The sequence below is a fragment of the Hibiscus syriacus genome, unplaced genomic scaffold, assembly GCF_006381635.1.
Source record: "Hibiscus syriacus cultivar Baekdansim isolate YM2019G1 unplaced genomic scaffold, ASM638163v2 tig00110260_pilon, whole genome shotgun sequence".
NCBI classification, from domain to species: Eukaryota; Viridiplantae; Streptophyta; class Magnoliopsida; order Malvales; family Malvaceae; genus Hibiscus; species Hibiscus syriacus.
The window spans coordinates 845,071-866,730 of NW_024062651.1; the positions used below are offsets into that span (position 1 = coordinate 845,071).

The 21,660-nt window shown below is 34.6% G+C and overlaps 1 pseudogene; it reads left to right on the forward strand.

Annotated features, from left to right (window-relative positions):
• Positions 1 to 2,281: 2,281 nt before the first annotated feature.
• LOC120115239 overlaps positions 2,282 to 21,660 on the forward strand; it is a 43,241-nt pseudogene continuing 23,862 nt past the window's right edge.

The following is a 21,660-nucleotide window of genomic DNA, read 5'->3' on the forward strand; positions in this document are numbered from 1 at the left end:
AAGACAATGAAAGGAACTCAAAGCACCTGTATACTTAATGACACCATTATTCAATGTTAAACCCAATTTAACTTGAGAACTATCGCCACTAATGGTTCGTTTGGAGCCTTCGCTACCATTTATCAATTTAGCATCGGTGTCTATTTTTGGATCTCTTTTGTCTGAAATTTCTACAGAGTATGAGGAGGAGGAAGAAGAATTACGAAGATGCTTCGACGACGGAACCATCCGCTACTCAGGAGAGATACCTCAGTCGAGGGGATGAATGCCCTGTTAATTCTCCATATCTATTCAGCGGTTGAATGTGATGCCAAAAATATTAATTGAAACTGAAACCTAAATTTCAGTGATCAAAAATGTAGTTTACGCTATAATCTTAATAAACTTGAAGGGTCAATTACAAATTAATAACTCAACTTTTTTTCACTCCTATTTTGATCACTATACTTTAAAAAAATTCAATTCAATAACTAAATTTTATACATTAATTTTTTTGTCACCCTTCTGTTAACTTTCTAACCGCGTTATAACCTGATAGTTAGCTACTGCAATATGTGTTCATTCTTCTTTTGGAGCTCCTTTAACTTCAATATTTTTGGGAGCTCCATAACTTTTTCTAACTGTCAGCAATCCAATGTGTGCATCCCTTCTTTTCTTTTTCTATTTTCACTACTGTCATTGCTATTTGGAGACGAGTTGTAGTCATACGTTATAAAAAGTTTCCGATGTTGTAATGTATACAATTGAGCTAACAAGAATCACTAGTATTGCTTTTCATTTAAGAGCCTTGAAAGTCTATCAATTATAAACATATTTTGGTCATCACATGGTAACTGAAGTGGTTTATTGTCACGACTCTTATAATAAGTCGATCATTAAAATTTAGGGTAAAGTACACAAATGGTCCCTTGATTATAGGACGTTATTTTATTGAGTTCTCTGACCATTAAAAGTTATAAAATAGTCCCTCATCTACAGGGTGTTGCTTTGTTGAGTCTCTAAACTATTAAAAGTTACAACATATTCACCCAACTATTTGTATGTTCCAAACTCACCTTTTTTTTAGTTAAAAAATTGATGATTGATTAAGGTGAATGTTAACCTGCTAATTGAGATATGATAAAATTATATTTTAATGATGTCTACTAGCATCGTCGTTCTTTCAAGCATTGATATGACGACATAATGTTTCAAGCACTAATTTGATGGCATAATATAAACAGAGAGTCAATTAACAAAATGTAGCTCAAACAATTTTGAATAAGATTTTATCGTATCTTAATCAACATGTTAGTGTCTAATTTAGACATATGTCAATCTTTTAATGGAAAAGGAAAAGTTTGAAACATATGAATAATTGAGTGATCGTTTTGTAACGTTCAGTAGTTGAAAGACTTAACAAAACAATATCGTATATTCAAGAGACAATTTTCAAAAAACTCAACAAAGCATTGTCCTATAGTTGGAGGACTATTTATGCACTTTATCCTAAAATTTCGATTTAGAAAAATAATAAACTAAAATAAGTTGATCATTAAACAAGGTTGGACCAAGTAAGGATTAAACTCATGAAATAAAGTTTTAATTTGGTTCCATGATGGAAACTACATCCTATTATTGTTCAAAGTAAAAACTACATCCTATTACTCTCATGTTCTTGAATTTAGACTTTAATGCTCATATCAAATTTTCATAAATTAATAAAATTAATTTTTAATATAAATTCATTTGGTTTTTCTATATTATTTATGTAAATGATTATATTTATATAAATCCGTATAATTGAATTAAAATGAAAATTTTATGTGTACAATTGAAACACAATAAAAGATTTATATTTATAATTGTATCAGATAAGAATGTAAGTATCAAAATCACATGATGAATCAAAATTCATTATTAATTTTGATATTTATCCTTAAAAGTCATTAGCATTTTTCGAGGAAAAATGTTACATTAAAAAAACGTTGTCACTTGCAGCGGTTGATTATGCTGTGGTCGCAAGAATAGGGCAGGACAAGGAGACAAAATGGGAGCAAAAAAAGTGCTTATAAGTTGTGCTTTTGGAAGCTGAAAATATCAGTTTTACCCGTCTTCTTTGGGTAGTTTCAGTTTTTCATCACATATTCAAAATTCCTTGCCAGCAATGGTGTTTTCTTTCTTTTACAACTGACTCTGCTTCTGTACAAAATTATAAAAACCCCAACTCCTTCCTTGTTTTTTTTTCTTTCAAATAAATAAATAAACGGAGACGGAGAGATCATAGTGAGATAGATAGGCTATGAGGAAATCAAATGCCAGCGACTATTTCGAGTTCGACATAGAGGCGAGCAGTACAGAGTCGTCGTTCCACAGACCGTCAAATGCGGACGCCGTTCAGCAAGATGAGGACGATCTTATATGGGAATCGATAGCACGTTTGCCGCCGGTGAAACAAACAAGGACGTTTCGCCATTTTAAGGAGGACTCCGTCAGAGATTGAACGAGGAGTAGAAGAGACTGGAGGTACGGAGACGATTGACGTCGATTGACGTGACGAGGCTTGATAGAGCTAGAAAAGAACTCGTTGTCAAGAAAGCGTTGGCTGCCGACGATCAAGGTAACTATAAGCTTCTCTCCGCCGTTAAAGATCGCCTTCATAGGTAATATTTAACAGATTTCCGTTGTGATTTTACTTTCGTCCTTAATTTTCTTCCTTTATAAAGATTTAATCACTTCATTTTCTTCACAAGTTTGATATAATTTGGTGTTGCAGAGTTGGATTGGAGGTGCCGAAGGTTGAAGTAAGGTTCCAGAACTTAAACATTGATGCCAATGCTCAAATTGGGTCAAGAGCATTACCTAGTACTTTACTCAACGTTGCTCGTGGCTTCTGTGAGGTTCAGTATCTTTCTTTTCATTCATATTTTTTTGTTAGTCTAATATGTTTCATTTCTGGTTCATTAATATCCACAATTATGTTTGTTTTACAGAATGTATTAATAGGTTTGAGGATTTTACGTCCGAACAAATTCAGGTTACTTATCTTGAAAGACATCAGTGGTGTTGTTAAACCAGGAAGGTAATATAACTATTACGGTGTAGATAACTTTTTTATGGTTTACTTAGGGGACCAACTTAGACTATCATTAACGGAAAAAACAAGTGAAATCACAGTTTATAGGAGGATTGAAAAAACATGGCCAGGGATAGATCGAAGGCATCCGTGAAAATTTCAAATCCTCTTATAGTTTAGGTATTTTTTTAATATTTTCTATTCATGATTTAATTTTATATTTATTAAATTTTTATAATTTTGCATTCTTAAATTTCTAATATAACTTTTTAAATTCGTATTTTTGACATTAAATTTTGTGTCTATTCTTATCGATAGCGGTGATGAATCACTACTTGTATGTGTTTTAATTTGAATACCATTTAATATCAAAGTTTGGAAGCAGCTGTAACTGTTTATATTACTTCTATTGGCTAAACTCACGATATAATGCCCTCAAAATAAATAATTCACGAAATAACGTTATCCCAACATTATTTGCTGAAATAGGGCGAAATCAACAGTGTGGCCGTAGGTCGCCATGCCTTCCGGGCGACCTACGACGTGGCTTGCTCTGCATGGGACATGCACAACCCAACCATAGGTCGCCATGCACTCCCAGCGACCTCCTAGGTCGCCATGCACGCCCGGCGACCAAGGAGGTCGCCATGCACTCGGGGCGACCAAGGATTCATGCATGGGGAGATCGTGCCATGCACTCGGGGCTCGGTTCATGCATGGGGCACTCGAGGCGACCAAGGAACGGTTCATGCATGGGACACTCGGGGCCATGGAGTCCCGGCAAGGTCGCGAGCAGGCGAGCATGCAGCAGGGCATGGATGGGCGTGCATGGGCGTGCTCCTTTGGCGAGATGGGCGTGCATGGGCATGGAGGTCGTTGGCTGGTAGGTCGCAGGGCATGCATGGCGACCTACCAGGTCGCTGGGCGTGCATGGCGACCTGGTAGGTCGCCGGGCGTGCATGGCGACCTACCCCCGGTACTGTAGAGGACACCACTTGAGCAATTAATCTGACGATCCCACTATTTCGTGAAAAAAAAAAATTCAACGCACTATCAACGAGATTTTGCCTACTTCTATTAGGATGACGCTGCTTTTAGGACCTCCAGGATCAAGCAAATCCACTTTGCTTTTAGCTCTTGCCGGGAAACTCGACCACAAATCTTTGAAGGTAATCCGTTAGATTTTTCAACAGATCATATTTGCAGGAATCATTAACCTTTTATCTTATTCCAGGATTGAATTAGGATCAAATATCAGGGGCATTAAATCCTAATTTAAGTAATAGTTAAACTAAGAGATACTGCCTAAGATGTCATTAGGCCAAAAACTTTTGGGAGATGAAGAAGGCATGGCTCTCAGGTGTTTACAAAAAGATTAGTAGATCTAATCTCTTGTTAATACTAAGAGTTTTACTTTGCGATTTGTAGGTGAGTGGTGATATTACATACAACGGCAGAAAGCTTCAGCATATATTAGCCAATCAGATAATCACATACCAGAGCTAACTGTTCAAGAAACATTGGATTTTGCTGCCAGGTGTCAAGGTGCAAGTGAGGGCATGGCAGGTATGTTTCCCTCCATGAAATATTACTTTTTTCCCGTCTTTTTCAAACCCTAATTAATTAAATTAAAAGAATTCAAGTGATTAAATAAACTCAAATTCAAGGTCTTAAAATTATTATAACAACAATAATATTCATCAAATCAATAATTTTAAAAAATATTAAATAATTTAACTTAATATACTTACAGGGTATATGAAAGACTGAGTCGTACTTGAAAAGGAAATGAATATACGTCCAGTCCCAGAGGTTGATGCTTTCATGAAGGTAGGGTTTTAATATATACATATATGTATATAATTTAAAAGAACTGTCGCAACAATTTGTTATTGCTTATTTATTCACTGTCCTGTTCCTTTTACTTTGATTTTGCACAGGCGTCATCTGTTGGGGGTAAAAAACATGGCATTTCAACAGATTATGTGTTAAAAGTGCTTGGTCTTGACGAATGTTCGGATACTGTCGTCGGGAACGAGATGCTAAGGGGGGTTTCCGGTGGCCAAAGGAAAAGAGTTACTAGAGGTAGCTCTCTTGATACAGTTTCTTCATCATTGTATTCTGTTGAATAAGACTCTTACCTCTTGCACTATCTACCATTGCAGCTATATACAGCAATGCGTTTATATTCTTAAAGTCTTTCGAAAGATGTGGGTTTTTTTTTTCTTTAAGTTCTTATAATGTGATATCAAATAAAAAAATTGAAACGCTTTGCTAAGAGTTATCATTTGAATTGTTATTTTGTAAGGTTATGTTTAAATGGTTTTTAAGATCCATTATCTATTTTGTGACTGTATCCGTTGTTCCAATCCAGTAGAGATGATTGTTGGGCCGAGAAAAACTCTTTTTACGGATGAAATATCCACTGGTATTGATAGCTCTACAGCGTTTCAAATAGTAAAACGTGTGCGTAATTTTGTTCATCTAATGGAAGCAACTGTGCTCATGGGTCTACTACAGCCTGCACCCGAGACATATGAGCTATTTGATGATCTAATTTTGTTATCTTAAAGACATATGGTGTATCAAGGTCCTCGAGAAGAAGTTTTGGAATTCTTTGAGTCATTAGGATTCAAATTGCCACCGCGTAAGGGTGTTGCAGATTTTCCTCAAGAGGTATGCATTTCCACACCACTACTTGTGTGGTTAAATCTTCTTTATGTCCTTAAGTAACTAGTTATCGTTGTCAGGTGACCTCTAAATGACCAACCTCAATATTGGCTGATCCTTCAAAGCCATATGTGTTCATCGCGGTTTTAGAAATGACCACTGCATTTAAAAATTCTAGTTTTGGAAAGTCTTTTGAGTCGACACTTAGTGTTCCACATGATAAATCACAGAGCCATCCTTCAGCTTTGTCCAAAACAAAATATGCTGCATCGAGATGGGAACTTCTAAATGCATGCTTCGCGCGAGAAAAACTACTGGTCACTAGGCATAGTTTTCTTTACTTTTTCAGGACATGCCAGGTATACTTTTGGTTCCAACTTCTACACTTGATATGTTTACCTCTAAATTTTAACTCATAATGTCACACCTATATGATTTGATGATATATGATGAAGTGAGAAATGTTGGTTTATTTCTTCTGCGTTTTTCATTTCTCAATAAAGAAAAGAACTTAGAATTGACTGTCTATCTACAATGACTTTTACCAAATCTTTTCTTATGTTGATTACACATGCCAGGTATGCACCTTTTTACTATCTTTACTTGTATTGTAATGATGACTTTTACTCGAGGATTTTTGTCTTCATTATTTTCTCTTTTTGAAGTTTTTCTCATGGCTTTCACTTTTGAATCTATGTATTGCATGTTTAAGGTCGCATTTGTCACGAGCACATTATTCTTACGAACAAGACTACATCCGAGACATGAGACTAATGGCAACCTCTACATCTCTGCCCTTTTCTTCGGGGTGGTGCATTTAATGTTTAATGGATTTTCTGAGCTACCCCTTCTAACATTTCGGCTTCCAGTATTTTACAAACAGCGAGATAATCTATTTCACCCTGCATGGTTGTGGTCTATTGTCAGTTGGATTTTACGTATACCTTACTCTGCTGTTGAAGCCATAGTATGGTCTTGTGTTGTATATTACACAATTGGTTTTGCCCCTTCTGTTGGGAGGTATGCATCTCTTATTCCAAACTCTCGGATGATGTTTTCGCTCTTTGGAAGTTCTTCTAATTACTTCTTTTTGGATTCAGATTTTTGCGCTTCATGTTCTTAAAATTTGTAGTACACCAAATGGTAAACGGTCTATTCCGAACGTTGGCTGCTGTTGCTCGAGATATAGTTGCTGGAAATCAAACTTAATTCTAGAAGTTTGAAAAGTCAAAAAAAGATGGCTAAAAGAATATGCTTAATTATTAATTATTAAGTAAAGTGTATGGTGGCAAACATATTTAGAATTGTTTGAAACGTGGCAGCAAAGGAAAAGACTTTTGGCAAGGCAAGCAAAGTTTGCTTGGATATAAACATGTCCACGTGAAGGGTTGAAAAGGCAGCAGCTATAATACTTAATTATGAAGGAATTTTAAGGCAACAACTATAATACTTAATTATGAAGGAATTATAAGGCAGCAAGTCATAGGCGGTTTTAATACACTATATATATGTGTGCTTGTTAGTTTTTAGAGTAATACAAGTGAGAAAAACAAATATGATTGAAAGCTTAGAAAAGCTAGAGAGAATTTGAGAGAGCTTAGCAAAGCTTAGAATATTGAGGTTGTGTTTGTAAACAAGTCGCAGCTAGTGTTGTAGTATTGTAATATTAGGGTAACGTCATTGTAACGTATTTTGCCTCGTATCAATAATAGTTCGAGTTATATAAATTATCGAGAGCTCACCTACGCTTCCAACAAGTGGCCTCAGAGCTTGGTTCGAATTTAACGTGGTGGAGAAGATGACCAACATGATTCAACATCAAATCCTGAGATTGACAAAGACGAATTATGGCAATTGGAGCATTCAAATGAAGGCGTTACTAGGCTCCCAAGATTGTTGGGATATCATCGAGGATGGTTACACCTAGCCTGAAAATGCAGCAGCAGCCCTGGCCAATGAAGAAAAGAAGATATTGAAGGAATCCCGGAAAAAAGATAAAAGAACGTTGTTCTTTATTTTTCAAGGAGTAGACGAATCTACCTTTGAAATTTTTTTTGATGCGAAGACCGCAAAACAAGCGTGGGAGATTTTGCAAAAATCTCTACAAGGTGCCGAAAAAGCAAAGAAGATACGCTTACAAACTCTCAGAGCTGAGTTTGAGATGTTAAAAATGAAAAATATGTAAACCATTAATGATTATATTAGTCGTGTGAAAGCGGTCGTAAATGAAATGAAAAGAAATGGTGAATCACTCGACGATGTTTGAGTGATGGAAAAAATTTGAGGTAATTAACAAGAAAATTTGATTACGTGGTTGTGACAATCGAAGAATCGAAAGATTTATCCCAAATATCGATCGATGAGCTTGTGGGTTCACTTCAAGCCCATGAGCAGAAAATGAAACAAAATGAAGATTCTGAAAATTTAGAGCAAGCTCTACAAAGCAAGATGAATATCAACGAAGGAGAAGCTAGCAGCAGCTACACACAAGGTCGAGGAAATCGTGGTGGTTATCGTGGTAGATACAGAGAAGGATGAGGAACTCGTGGACATGGTGGTCGATCATATGACACCAATCAAATAAGTGAAAATAATCCAACATCAGGTCGTGGACGAGGATCCTGAGGCCGATGTAGAGGCAGATATCAACAAGAAAATAAATCACAGGTACAATGTTATAATTGCAATAAGTATGGTCATTATAGTTATGACTGTAGATCTGCTCCTAAACAAGAAGAAAGAAATAACGTAACAGGAGCTGAAGAAGAAAAAATTGAAAAATCTCATGTATTCCTCACTTATAAAGGAAATGAAGAATTCAAGAAAAATATTTGGTATCTTGATAATTGTGCCAGTAACCATATGTGTGGACAAAAGGAATTGTTTGTGAAATTAGATGAAACAGTCCATGTGCGAGTAACTTTCGGAGATGACTCGCATGCAGAACTAAAAGGAAAAGGCGAAGTAATGATTACTTAGAGAAATGGAGAAAAGAAATACATTTCAGATGTTTATTATGTACCTGCTTTGAAAAGCAATATCATCAGTCTTGGTCAACTCCTGGAAAAAGGATATGAAGTGCAGATGAAGAATCGCTCGCTTGCTATTAAAAATAAAGAAGGAGAATTGATAGCCCAAGTTGATATGACTCGAAATCGTCTCTTTATAATTGATATCGAGTCAGGAGAAGTCAAGTGCATGAAGACCGCGATCAAAGATGATTCATGGCTATGACATCTAAGATATGGACATCTTGGATTTTCTGGTTTGAAGCTGTTATAAAAAACAAACATGGTGAAAGGACTACCAGAGATCAACCCTCCAAATCAATTCTGTGAGGCTTGCATCAAAGGAAAACAACATAGACAGAGCTTTGAAGTTGGTAGATCCTGGCGTGCCCGGAGACCGCTGGAGATAGTACACAAAGATATAGCCGGTCTTTTTGATATACCATCGCTTGGTGGTAACAGGTACAACCTAAATTTTATTGATAATTTTAGTAGAAAATATTGGATTTATATCTTTAAAGAAAAGTCAGAAGCACTGGAAAAATTGAAAGAATTTAAAGCAATGGCAGAAAAACAAAACGATCAATATTTGAAGATACTCAGATCAGATAGAAGAGGCGAATATACATCAAAGTTATTTAAAGAATTACGTAAAGAGCATGTCATCATCCATCAGCTGACAACCAGATACACACCACAACAAAATGGAGTTGCAGAAAGAAAGAACCGCACAATCCTGGACATGACAAGAAGCATGATAAAAAGTAAACATCTACCAAGAAATTTCTGGGTAGAAGCAGTTCAATGTGCAGTTTACCTATTGAACATATGTCCAAAAAAAGTGTGAAGTATATGACGCCAAATGAAGCAAGGAGTGGACAGAAACCAGGAGTTGGACACCTCAAGATTTTTGGGTGCATCACATATGCCCACGTTCCTGAACAGACCATAAAGAAGCTTGATGACAGAGGAGAAAAATGTATTTTCATTGGCTATGATGAAAGAAGCAAGGCTTACAGATTATATAATTCTCTTACCAAGAAGGTAATAATTTCAAGAGATGTCGAGTTCGATGAAGCAGATATTGGAGGTGGAGCAAAGAAGAAAAGAAAGTTAAAGGACTATTTTTTAATGAAGATAAGGATAAAGATGGCGATCTTATCAATCAAGATGAACAAATTGATGATCAAGGTCCTCAACAAAATATACCATCATCGTCAAGCAACAACAACAATGCTAGCAACATAATAGAAGATTCTGAAGCACATCCCACAGAAGTTCGAAGATCCACAAGAGAGAGAAGAATACCGGGAAGGTACACCGATTATGAATTAAATAATGTTTCACTATCCAGTCTATTTGCAAAGAGTGATCTCATAACAAATGAAGAATCGATTGGAGAAGACAAGTGGAGAAAAACTTGGAATGGAAAATCAAGTTTGAGGGGGAGTGTTGGAAATCAAACTTAATTCTAGAAGTTTGAAAGGTCAAAAAAAGATGGCTAAAAGAATATGCTTAATTATTAAGCAAAGTGTATGATGGCAAACATATTTGGAATTGTTTGAAACATGGCAGCAAAGGAAAAGAGTTTTGGCAAGGCAAGCAAAGTTTTGCTTGGATATAAACATGTCCACGTGAAGGATTGAAAAGGCAGCAACTATAATACTTAATTATGAAGGAATTATAAGGCGGCAAGTCTTAGGCGGTTTTAATACACTATATATATGTGTGCTTGTTAGTTTTTAGAGTAATACAAGTGAGAAAAAACAAATATGATTGAAAGCTTAGAAAAACTAGAGAGAATTTGAGAGAGCTTAGTAAAGCTTAGAATATTGAGGTTGTGTTTGTAAACTAGCCACAACTAGTGTTGTAGTGTTGTAATATCGGGGTAACGTCGTTGTAACGTATTTTGCCTCGTATCAATAATAGTTTGAGTTATATAAATTACCGAGAGCCCACCTATGCTTCCAACAATAGTCATAGCAAATAACTTCGGGTCAGCTGCACTTCTACTTATACTTTTATTGGGTGGATTTCTTATGCCTAAGGGGTTGTTTGGATTGAGGATAAAAAGATTATTGGTGGGAATTTTTCTTCTTCTAGAATTTAATATCCATGTTTGGATTGTTGTGATTCCCAATAGGGGAGTAATAAATTATTCCCAACAGTAAAATTTTATGGCCTTTCAGCGGGAATGCTAATCCCATTTTTTGCTTAAGTATTTGTTTATTCCCTTCAACTTGGACTAAAATGCCCTTTAAACAAAATATTTATTTAAAAAATACCCTTAATTTTATTTCAAAAGCTAGTATTTTGATTTCACAAATTTGTTAAAATTTATTTTCCCAAACCACGTCTATATTTTTCCGTTTTTACTATCCAAACATGTTATACATTTTATTTATTTATTTATTTATTTATTTATTATCATCACTTTTTAAATATTAATTAAGATTAAAAGAATATATGGTATATTTACTCTTTTAATCTACCCATTTATCTTTTAAATTTTGTAAAAAAATTATATAAATTTTATGAATACAAATTTAATAAAAAATATATAAATTGAAAATAATACAATAATATATTTTCTATGAATTTTTATATAAATATTTTCATTTCAACTTGTTAAAAAAATATCAAGAGGACAATTTAGTAAAATATGAATTCCAGTAATATTTTATTCCTTTAACCAAACACTGTAATCATGCATTCATATCAAACAAACCAAACACAATAATGTAACATTCACAGTAATATGTAAGGTAATGTAACATTTCGGTCATCTTATTCCCGGAAGTAATGTTACATTCCATGAAGCAAACACCCCCTAAAAGTAATGTGTTATATTTCAACTTGGGATAGAAGATAAATCACTTTTTTGTCGATTGACTTAATTCTTCTTTATTCAGACCAGATTAAGCCGTGGTGGGTTTGGGCTTCTTGGTTGTCCCCATTACAATATGCGCAAAGAGCTATTTCCATTAATGAATTCACAGCCACAAGGTGGGAAAAGATGCATTAATGAACATTCTTGCATCACTTATCTGTTTATTGCTAGATATGTAATCGTCGATACATGTTTCAGATATATTCCATTGGAAATAATACAATCGGATATAATGTCCTTTGTGCACGTGGTCTACCTTCTGCGGAATTTTGGTACTTACTTGGTGTTGGTGTTTTATTACTTTATGCAGTGTTTTTCAACATCATCGTGACATTTGCCCTTGCCTACCTTAACCATGGGTTATCCTTTTATTTATTAGAGCCATTCCCAACTTTCTTTTTCTAGAATTCTCTTATATATGTTCCCTCTTCAAGACAACTTTAAGTAAAGATCCAACAATTATACCTGATGACACCCAAGATAGTTCTAGTAGTATAAATGGTTAGCCATCTTTGATATAAGCTATATCATGTTATTTTTCAATACGTAGTGTTTGGATGATTCTTCCATTTGAATTCAAGAACTCCATATGTTCAATGTAGCAGTAGGAACGAAATGATTCTTCCATTTGAACCATTAGCAATATTGGAATAGTTAGATGCATGTGAAGCTGTTAAGGTGGTTAAGGTTGTTAGCTGAGCAGTTGGAGTTAGGTGTACAGTTAGTAGGTTTGCCTTGAAGCTGCTATAAAACCATTGTAGTTGTAATACAGTAGAGCAATGGAAAAGATTCATTAATCTTTTATTTCTTTTATGTTTGACCTAGTTCTCTAATATGGCATCGTTCGTTAAAACTCTGGGGATGTGTTCTTGTTTTTTGCTACGTAGAGTTTCTCCTCTGCCCAAAGTTGTTTTTTTTGTTGTGTTCCATGTTGAACGGTGGTGGTTCTTCTCCGTTGACGAAATTTTCTACAAGAAATGTCAAAGCATTTTGTAATAAAAAGATGACAGTGGTTCTTGATGAGACAAATTTTCTTCTTCGGAAGTAGCAAGTTCTACTGACGGTGCGCAGTCATCGTCTTGAGAGGTTCTTGACGGGAACAATGAGGTCTCCACCTGAAATCGTGGCCAGTGATGATGGTGAAATAATACCGAATGATTTGTATGAGGATTTTATGGCTCAAGACAGTGCTCTTGCGTCCTGGTTACTTTCCACAATCAGTCCTCCGCTCCTGCCTCAGTTTGTGCGTGCAGAAACAACATCGGTGGTTTGGAATATGATGCTCCAATTCTTTGGAAATTGGTTCACGACGGCTGTTATTAGCTTTCACTATAAGCTACAATCTCTCAAGAAAGGTGATGATTCGATGAGGGTGTATCTCACTCGTGTAAAAGAGGTGTGTGATGCATTGGCGTCATGTGGTAGCGTGGTATCACAAGCTGAGCATGTTGCTAGTATACTAAAGGGTATTCCTCGTGAGTATTAACCGTTTGTAACGGTTATAACCACCACACGAGAATCTTTGACTCTTGATATGTTGTACACCATGCTAATGGATGAAGAAACACAGTTAGCTGGCTTTGGTGATCAACTTGATTTGTTGCCAATGAGTGCAAATATTACCCTAGGAACAAGTTCGGGCAAATCCACAAGCTCTAATTACTATTATGATCATAAGTCTTCTTGGTCGTGGGCTAATTCTGGTGGACAGTTTGGTTGAAGAGGACGGGGTCGACTAATGTAGTGTCAACTTTGTTGTAAAAATGGGCATCTTGTAGATAGTTATTGGCATTGGTTTGATTAAGATTTTCCCGGTGTTACAGCTGGTAGTAAATCGTATTCTAAAGATCAATCCAGGAATACATATTATTCCATATGTGAAACCAAAACTGCATAATGTAAATGCTTTCATGCTCAGAGCAGTGGGTCTCAGGTTGATTCACGTCCTTAAACGCTTGTCTCAATAACAGTTCGTGAACTGTGGGTGGTAGATTCTGGTGCCACACATCATGTTACACCATATGGAGCAAATCTTAGTCATAAGGATGACTATAACAGCCCAGGTAAGCTTGTTGTTGTTGATGAAGTTGCTATAGATATTAAGTCAGTTGGTTATACCATTCTGTGCTCCTCCTCTCGAGCTTTATTATTAAATGATTTATTATATGTGCCAATAATAACCAAGAACCTTCTATCTATTTAAAAGCTTGATAGGGATAACAATGCTTTCTTCGAGTTTCATGCACATGAGTGTTGTGTAAGTGATGAAGACTCTGGTATTGTTCTTCTTCGTGGGAAAGAAGAAGGCGATCTATACTCTTTTGTTGTTGACCCCCAAATAGAAGCCCTTACAAATGTAGAAGCTAACTCCATGACTGTATCTCTTGGCACTTATGAGCTTTTGCATCGACGGTTGAGGCATCCCTCACATGATAGTTTAGCAAAAATTTGTAAAGAATTGAATGTAAATGTTTCTAATGCAATGAATAAAACATGTGTTGCTTGTCACATGGGGAAAAACCACAAATTGCCTTTTCATGAGTCAAGTATTGTGTATGATACTCATTTTCAGCTTGTGTTTATAGATCTATGAGGACCTGCATTGGTTGTTTCGAATGGTTTTAAGTATTATGTTACCTTTGTTGATGCTTGCACTAGGCATTCGTGGCTTTATATTTTGAAGGATAAGGCAAAAGCCATTACATCGTTTGGGTTGTTCCAGTAAATGGTCAAGAACCTGTTTAGTTTACCTATCAAAGCAGTCCAAAGTGACTAGGGAGAGGAATATAGGCGTTTGTCCAGTTGTTTGCTCAGAGAAGGCATTTCACGCATCAGGTACCCTCACACTTCAAATAAAATGGTGTGGTAGAATGTAAGCATCGACATATCATTGAGCTTGGACTTGTGCTTCTTGCTCAAGCATCCACACCACTTCATTTTTGGTTGTATGCAATTGTTACTGCAATGTATCTAATTAACCAATTGCCAACAAATGCGTTACAAAAAGTTTCACCTTTTGAGAAGTTCTTAGGCAAGAAACCAGAATATGAGGCGTTGAAGGTGTTTGGTTGTCAGTGTTTTCCACATCTACGACCATTTCTAAAGCACAAGCTTGAGTTTCGATCCCAGTCATGTACTTTTCTTGGTTACAGTCCTCATCACAAATGATTCCAATGTTTCGCACCTGATGGTCGTATATATGTGTCACGACATGTGGTGTTTGATGAGCTGAGTTTTCCTTTTACAGATGCTACTCATACAGGTACTTCATCTAGCAAAGTTGGCCAGCAGTCCCAGTCCCTAGAGGTTGTTACAGATGAAGAAAAGTTTATAAGATATGATAATTCTACCTTATTGAATGTGGGTCATGGATCTAGTAGTGATAGATCAATTCCAATTGGAACTTATTCACCTGTTGAGCATAAGGAAGTATCTAGGGTAACAAGTTTGAATGGTAATAGTGGAATTCCTATTCCCCACTCGTCCAGTGTTGTACATAATATCTCTAATGAGATTGTAGCTAGTACATCGGAGCCAGTTTAGTTGCTTCACGAATATCATGTTGATGATGAAAGTACTGGGAACAAGTACCCGATATTTGCACATAACAAGTATGGTATCTTTAAGACCAAGGTGTACACAAGTTTTTTTTTATGATACAGTACCAACCAGTGTTCGAGTGGTGTTACAGTCTCCTAGTGGGAAGGCTGCTATCCATGAGGAACTTGATGAATTGCAAGAAAACAAGACTTGATCACTTGTTCCTTTACACAAAGGGCGTGATATTGTTGGGTGCAAATGGCTCTTCAAAGTAAAGAAGAATCCAAATGGTTCTGTTCAAAGATATAAAGCCTGACCGGTTTCCAAAGGTTACTCACAGGTTCCTGGATATGACTTTAAAGATACTTTCAGTCTAATTGTAAAGTTTGCTATGTTAAATGTTGTTCTTTCACTTGCTGTTAATAAGAACTAGTCTTTGTGTCAAGTTGATGTGAACAACGCACTCTTGAATAGAGATCTATATGAAGAAGTATTCATGCAACAACCTCCAGGGTTTGAAGAATGTGCTACTTATGGTTCTCTTATGGTGTGAAAGTTACACAAAGCCCTGTATGGTCTTCTCCAGGCGCCAAGGAATTGGCATGACAAGCTTAAGGTCAGTCTTGAGCAAATGGGATTTGCTGAGTCACTAGCAGATGTATAAATCTTTGTGAAGTGTGTGGATAATTGTTATACATTTGTTTTGGTTTATGTTGATGACATAATAGTTACTGGTGAGAATAAGGATGATATTAAAAGAGCGATTCAACTCTTGAAAGGTGATTTTTCACTCAAGGATTTAGGTGAACTGAATTGTTTTCCATGGCATTGAGGTTAAAAAGAAGTAGTGGCAAGCTGGTTCTCTCTTAAAGGAAGTATGTTCTTGAGTTGCTAGAATGAACAAATATGCTTAATGCCAATCCAGCTGCTACTCCAATGGTGGGGGTCATCGAAATTGAATCATGAAGCAGACCCATTTTTGTTCGATGCTCGTGAGTATCGAAGTTTAGTTGGAGCACTTTTGTATGTCTGTCACACTCGACCTGTCATTCCGTTCAGTGTGAATAAGGCCGCCTAACACATGTATGCACCTCGTGAGTCTCATATAGCAGCAGTCAAATGTATACTTCGATATTTGGTTGGTAACTTAGACCACGGTCTCAAGTTCTTGGCTGATGAAACATGACTAAAGGTTGTGTCATTCGCTGATGCAGACTAAGGGGCGATGCAGATGGTTGTAGGTCAATTTATGGTCATACAGTGTTCCTCGGAAAGTGTCCTGTGATCTGGAGCTTGAGGAAGTAGAAGACTATTTCGAGATCAACCATGGAGGCGGAATATCGTAGTGTTGTAGATGCAGCATCAGAAGTAACATGGATTAATGCATTGCTATCTAATTTGGGTGTAAAGCAACGTGAAGAGCCAATTATCTGGTGTGATAATACTAGCGCCATTTTCATGAGCGTGAATTCGGTTTATCATGCTCAGTCTAGACACGTGGATATGGATGTTCATTTTATTAAAAAAAAGGTTACTGCTAAAGTGTTACGTGTCAGTTATGTTCCATCCAACTGTCAGGTTGCAAATGGCCTCACAAAGCCCCTGACTAAAGTTATTTTTGAAGTTTTTGAGGACCAATGTGTGTGTCTTGCCTTGTTAATGCAGGAGGAGAAAGTAGAGGAAATATTGGAATAGTTAGATGCATGTGAAGCTGCTAAGGTTGTTAGCTGAGCAGTTGGAGTTAGGTGTATGGTTAGTAGGTTTGCCTTGAAGCTGCTATAAAACCATTGTAGTTGTAATACAGTAGAGCAGTGGAAAAGATTCATTAATCTTTCATTTCTTTTATGTTTGACCTAGTTTTCTAATAAACATTGACTTTTCACAATGTCAATTACTATATCCATATGCCTAAGGTATGATTCCTCTCGTAGTTTTGTTATTACAATTTCCTACATCTTTTACTAACGTGAGACTTCATATTTCCATTGTCTTATTTTGTTTTCGTCAAATTTCTTGGGAAATGAGTTCATAGGGCTTACCTGAAACGAGATTGCAGCTTCTCTCAAATGTTAGTGGAGTATTCAGTCCGGGTGTTCTTATGGCCTTAGTCAGGTCAAGTGGAGTAGGGAAGACTATGATAGAAGTATAACAATCAGAGACGATAAAACAAAAAAGAAAATCTTATTTAAATAATTGATTCACAAAAGTTGAGATAACATTTCATTCTACGACAGGATATCGTCGTAAAATTCGTGTACATGAAACAAGAATAAAACAAAAAGATTAATAATATGGAAAATTTATTCTATTAAACGATCGAGCATAATATAAAATAGAAATAAATACACTATTGGGATCGAGACAACCAATTAGAAACAAGTTAAGGCCTGCAGCTACACAGTTTCCTTTAGATAGATTTTCAGCCACTCCATGGTGCTTGATATCTTTGGATGTCTGTCTCCCATGATATAACAACAAGATGATCAGTGTACAGTAGCACAACTGTCAAGATCACGAACTATTCCTTGTCTTAGTTTATCACCAAAAAAATCTAGAGGAGAAGAAAACCTTTTTGAATATTTTTTGAGTTGTTTGAAATTGTGTTTAACCTAGTAGGTTTACACAATATTTATAGGGATTTCACATTGTGAACAATTGGATATTTTTAACCTAATGAAACATTAATAAGAATTAAGTAACTAAACAATTTCCAAAAATATTGTTGTAATTAAAGGAACATTTTAATATTTATCATTTTAATTCTAAAACAAATTTTGAAAAGATATGCTCTATTTAAGGAAAATATTTTATATTTGGATTAAAATATCCGCAAGCCCATAAAGAGCCTGACCGGTTCGAACATTAACGTTACCCACATCGTGCACGTCTACACATGTATGAGCCAACAATTGTTCCACATTTTTCCTCAACAACGTTTGGATCAATTTCTCATTCAAAGCTCCAAAGTTAACGAATTTTTCCAACAATCCCCCACATGAATGAAATTGATCATTTTATCAAAACTATTTTGACTGATGTGGTGATAAACTCAATGATCGATAACTGCATAGGATAAGTAGATGTCCTCCTTTGAACCTTCCCTTGTGATAGCATATTTACTTTACTTGTTGGTCAATAGACGTGATGTCCTTGAATTGTTTGGTCGTTTGTGTAAACGATAATATACTTCACAATACTACCTATTTGACAAGAATTTTAGTTCTCATGGGTATGTCCTTAAAGACATGGACATCGCCTGGTTTTACAAAAGTTTAAAAGAATTATGCCTAATAGTCTCCTTGAAGCGGCCCCACTTCACTCTCATATAGGTGACTTATGTTGCTCGACTCATCGAAGCACACAATGGTCATTAAAATCTTTGCTTAACATATACCAATTTGATCAATATTTACAACATATAAACATACTTGGGATAATAAACCCCGCAATGACCGCACACAGTTTATGCAATTAGGTTGCCTTTTTAAACCTAGATCTTAAGATCTCTAGTCAATTAGGTATGGTTTTCCTTCACATAACACCTTTAATTTTCCATGGGCTTTGGTCTCATTCCTTTAGATGTTTTCTCAACTTGATCTCGATTTTAACCCTTCAGTTAGTGGATCCACAACGTTATCCATTGATTTTATAAAATCAATAGAGATAACTCCCTTTTAGATCAGTTCTCTAATGGTATCGTGTCGATGACACACATATCTCGACTTACCATTATACATAAAGTTTTGTGCTCTACCAATATATGAATATTGTGGGCACAAACTTTGGCCATTCAAGAATATCCTCCAAGAAATTCTAAAGTCATTTAGCTTATTCTTCAAACTTCTCTAGAGAAACAAAATCAGATTCTATTGTGAATCTAGTTATATCCATTTTCTTGAGGATGTCTATGACACGACTCATCTTCCCAATGTGAAACATATTCACTCATACCTTTGATATCTTGAACATAAAAATATTCATTGGAGTATCCTTCTAAGGTAGTATGATCTTAGGATAATACAATCCATATTCTTAAGCATATGAGATATCAAAGTTCTCTCGTAATTACTTTTCAAAGGTTTGTCATAATGACAATATCTTTGTTTCAACCTTTTGTTGAACATATAAACTTATCTTTATTGATAGTCTTCGATAATCTTTCTTAGTTTTATAAGGGGAATATATTTTCAAAGAATGATATATTCTTTGATTTCATTATCGTGTTCTTGTGAATCTCGGGATTCTTTGATCCGTACATAAGATGTCAATATGTATTGTTATACTCAACATGGTCAATATAATCCATCGATTTGGGATTTCGTTCCCTTCGATAATGAGATCATTATCTCTACAAGACACCCTCACATTTTTAAGTAATTGTAGAAAGATTTTCTACATTTACATAACTCATATGATGTTTTGTCATTTTTTTCAGAGAACATTATTTAAAAGGTAATTAGCTGAAAAACCAGCTCCCCCCGCATGTTCTGCAATAACCTAGCACTTCTTAGCATTGTGTTCATCATTTCTTTGTTAAGAATTAATTTTCCCGCTTTGCTACTCCATTTAATTCAGGAGAGTATGATGATATTACTTCATGAATAATTTATTCACCACCATGATCACCTTTTACAATCTTAATATTTTTTATTAAGTTGGTTTTCAACTTCTAGTTTATAGAGAATAAATTTCTCTATAGTTTTGTTTTTTCTCTTTAGCAAATATATATAATAATACTTTTGCTATCATCAATGAAGAAAATAAAATATTTATTCAGTCTTCTTTCTAAAAGTAGATCAAATAAACACATTAAACCAACATAAATTAAATTCCCAAAATTTAATTTATTTTCAAGATCTCACTTTACAAACATATCAAGATTTTCCAGAAATAAATTTAACGATTTATTTCTTTCTTTCAAAATAGAATCATACTTGATTTTCAAGAAAATAATCTATTTTCTTTTTTTTAAAGTATGATCATACTTAATTTCCAAGAAAATAAATTCAACGAATTATTTTCTTTTACAAACTATGAAATGATTTATTTTCTTTTACAAAATAGAAAAATAAATCTAACGATTTATTTCATTTTACAACTCAAAATCATATAAGATTATCAAGGAAATAAATTCAACAATTTATTTCATTTTCCAAAACAGAAAAAGAAATCTAGCAATTTATTTCCTTTTACAAGATAGGAAAATAAACCCAATGATTTATTTCCTTTTACAAAATAGGAAAATAAATCCAATGATTTATTTCCTTTTACAAACCAATATCATTTAAGATTCTCAGGAAAACAATTTATTTTCTATTACAAAATATGAAAATAAATCCAACGATTTAATTCTTTTTATAAAAATAGGAAAATAAATTCACCGATTTATTTCCTTTTACAATTAGAATCATATAAGATTTACAGAAAAATAAATTTAACGATTTATTTCTTTTTGCATAACATGATCTTTCAAGATTCCTAAGAAAATTAATTAACCAATTTATTTACTTTTACAAAATAGAATCATTTAAAATTCTCAAGGAAATAAATTCAACAATTTATTTTCCTTACAAAATTAGAATCATTCAAGAATCTCAAGGAAATAAATTCAGTTATTTATTTTTCTTTACAAAGTTAAAGATTCTCAAGGAAATAAATTCAACTATTTATTTTCCTTACAATGTTAGAATTATTCAACATTCTCAAGGAAATAAATTCAACAAATTTTTTTCTTACGAAGTTAGAATCAACGCAAGATTCTAACGATGAAATAAATCCAGTGATTTATTTCTTTTATATTATGTTATCCGACGTGATTAGTAACACTAAAACCCGAAACAGATATATCATAACAACTCGATTTTGTTTAACAAACAAAAATCAAAAGGAATTAATCCTTTAATTTTACCAATCCATTAATCGAAAGGAACTAATCCTTTGATTTTAATTTTCGCAATCCAGTAATTGAAAGAAACTAATCCTTCGATTTTAATTTTTGCATCTCAATAATCGACAGGAAATAATCCATTGATTTTAATTTTGGCAACTCAATAATCAAAAGAAACTAATCATTTGATTTTGTTTTTGGCAACACAATAATCAAAAGGAACTAATAATTTGATTTTACTTTTGGTAATGTAATAATTAAAAGCCTTATATTAAACTCCGAATCCGTTTGCATCTACAAAATTTCTCAAAAGAAATTATTAGTACAATAACAAAATTCATAGTGTTTCCAAAACACAATCAATCAATATCAAAAATATTTTTTATTCATGCCATATTTAACATTCCATATTAATAGGCCAAAAGTTATATGGCAGTTATACCATAACAATAATACCATGATTAATGCTCACATGCATTTTCATGGTGAAATCTTACCATAATGATATTCCACAATAATACCATAATATAGAAAGAATCACATTGCTTATTTAATTGCTCTACATTTATAGGCAATAACCACATATGATTTTTTCCATAAATAAAAAATC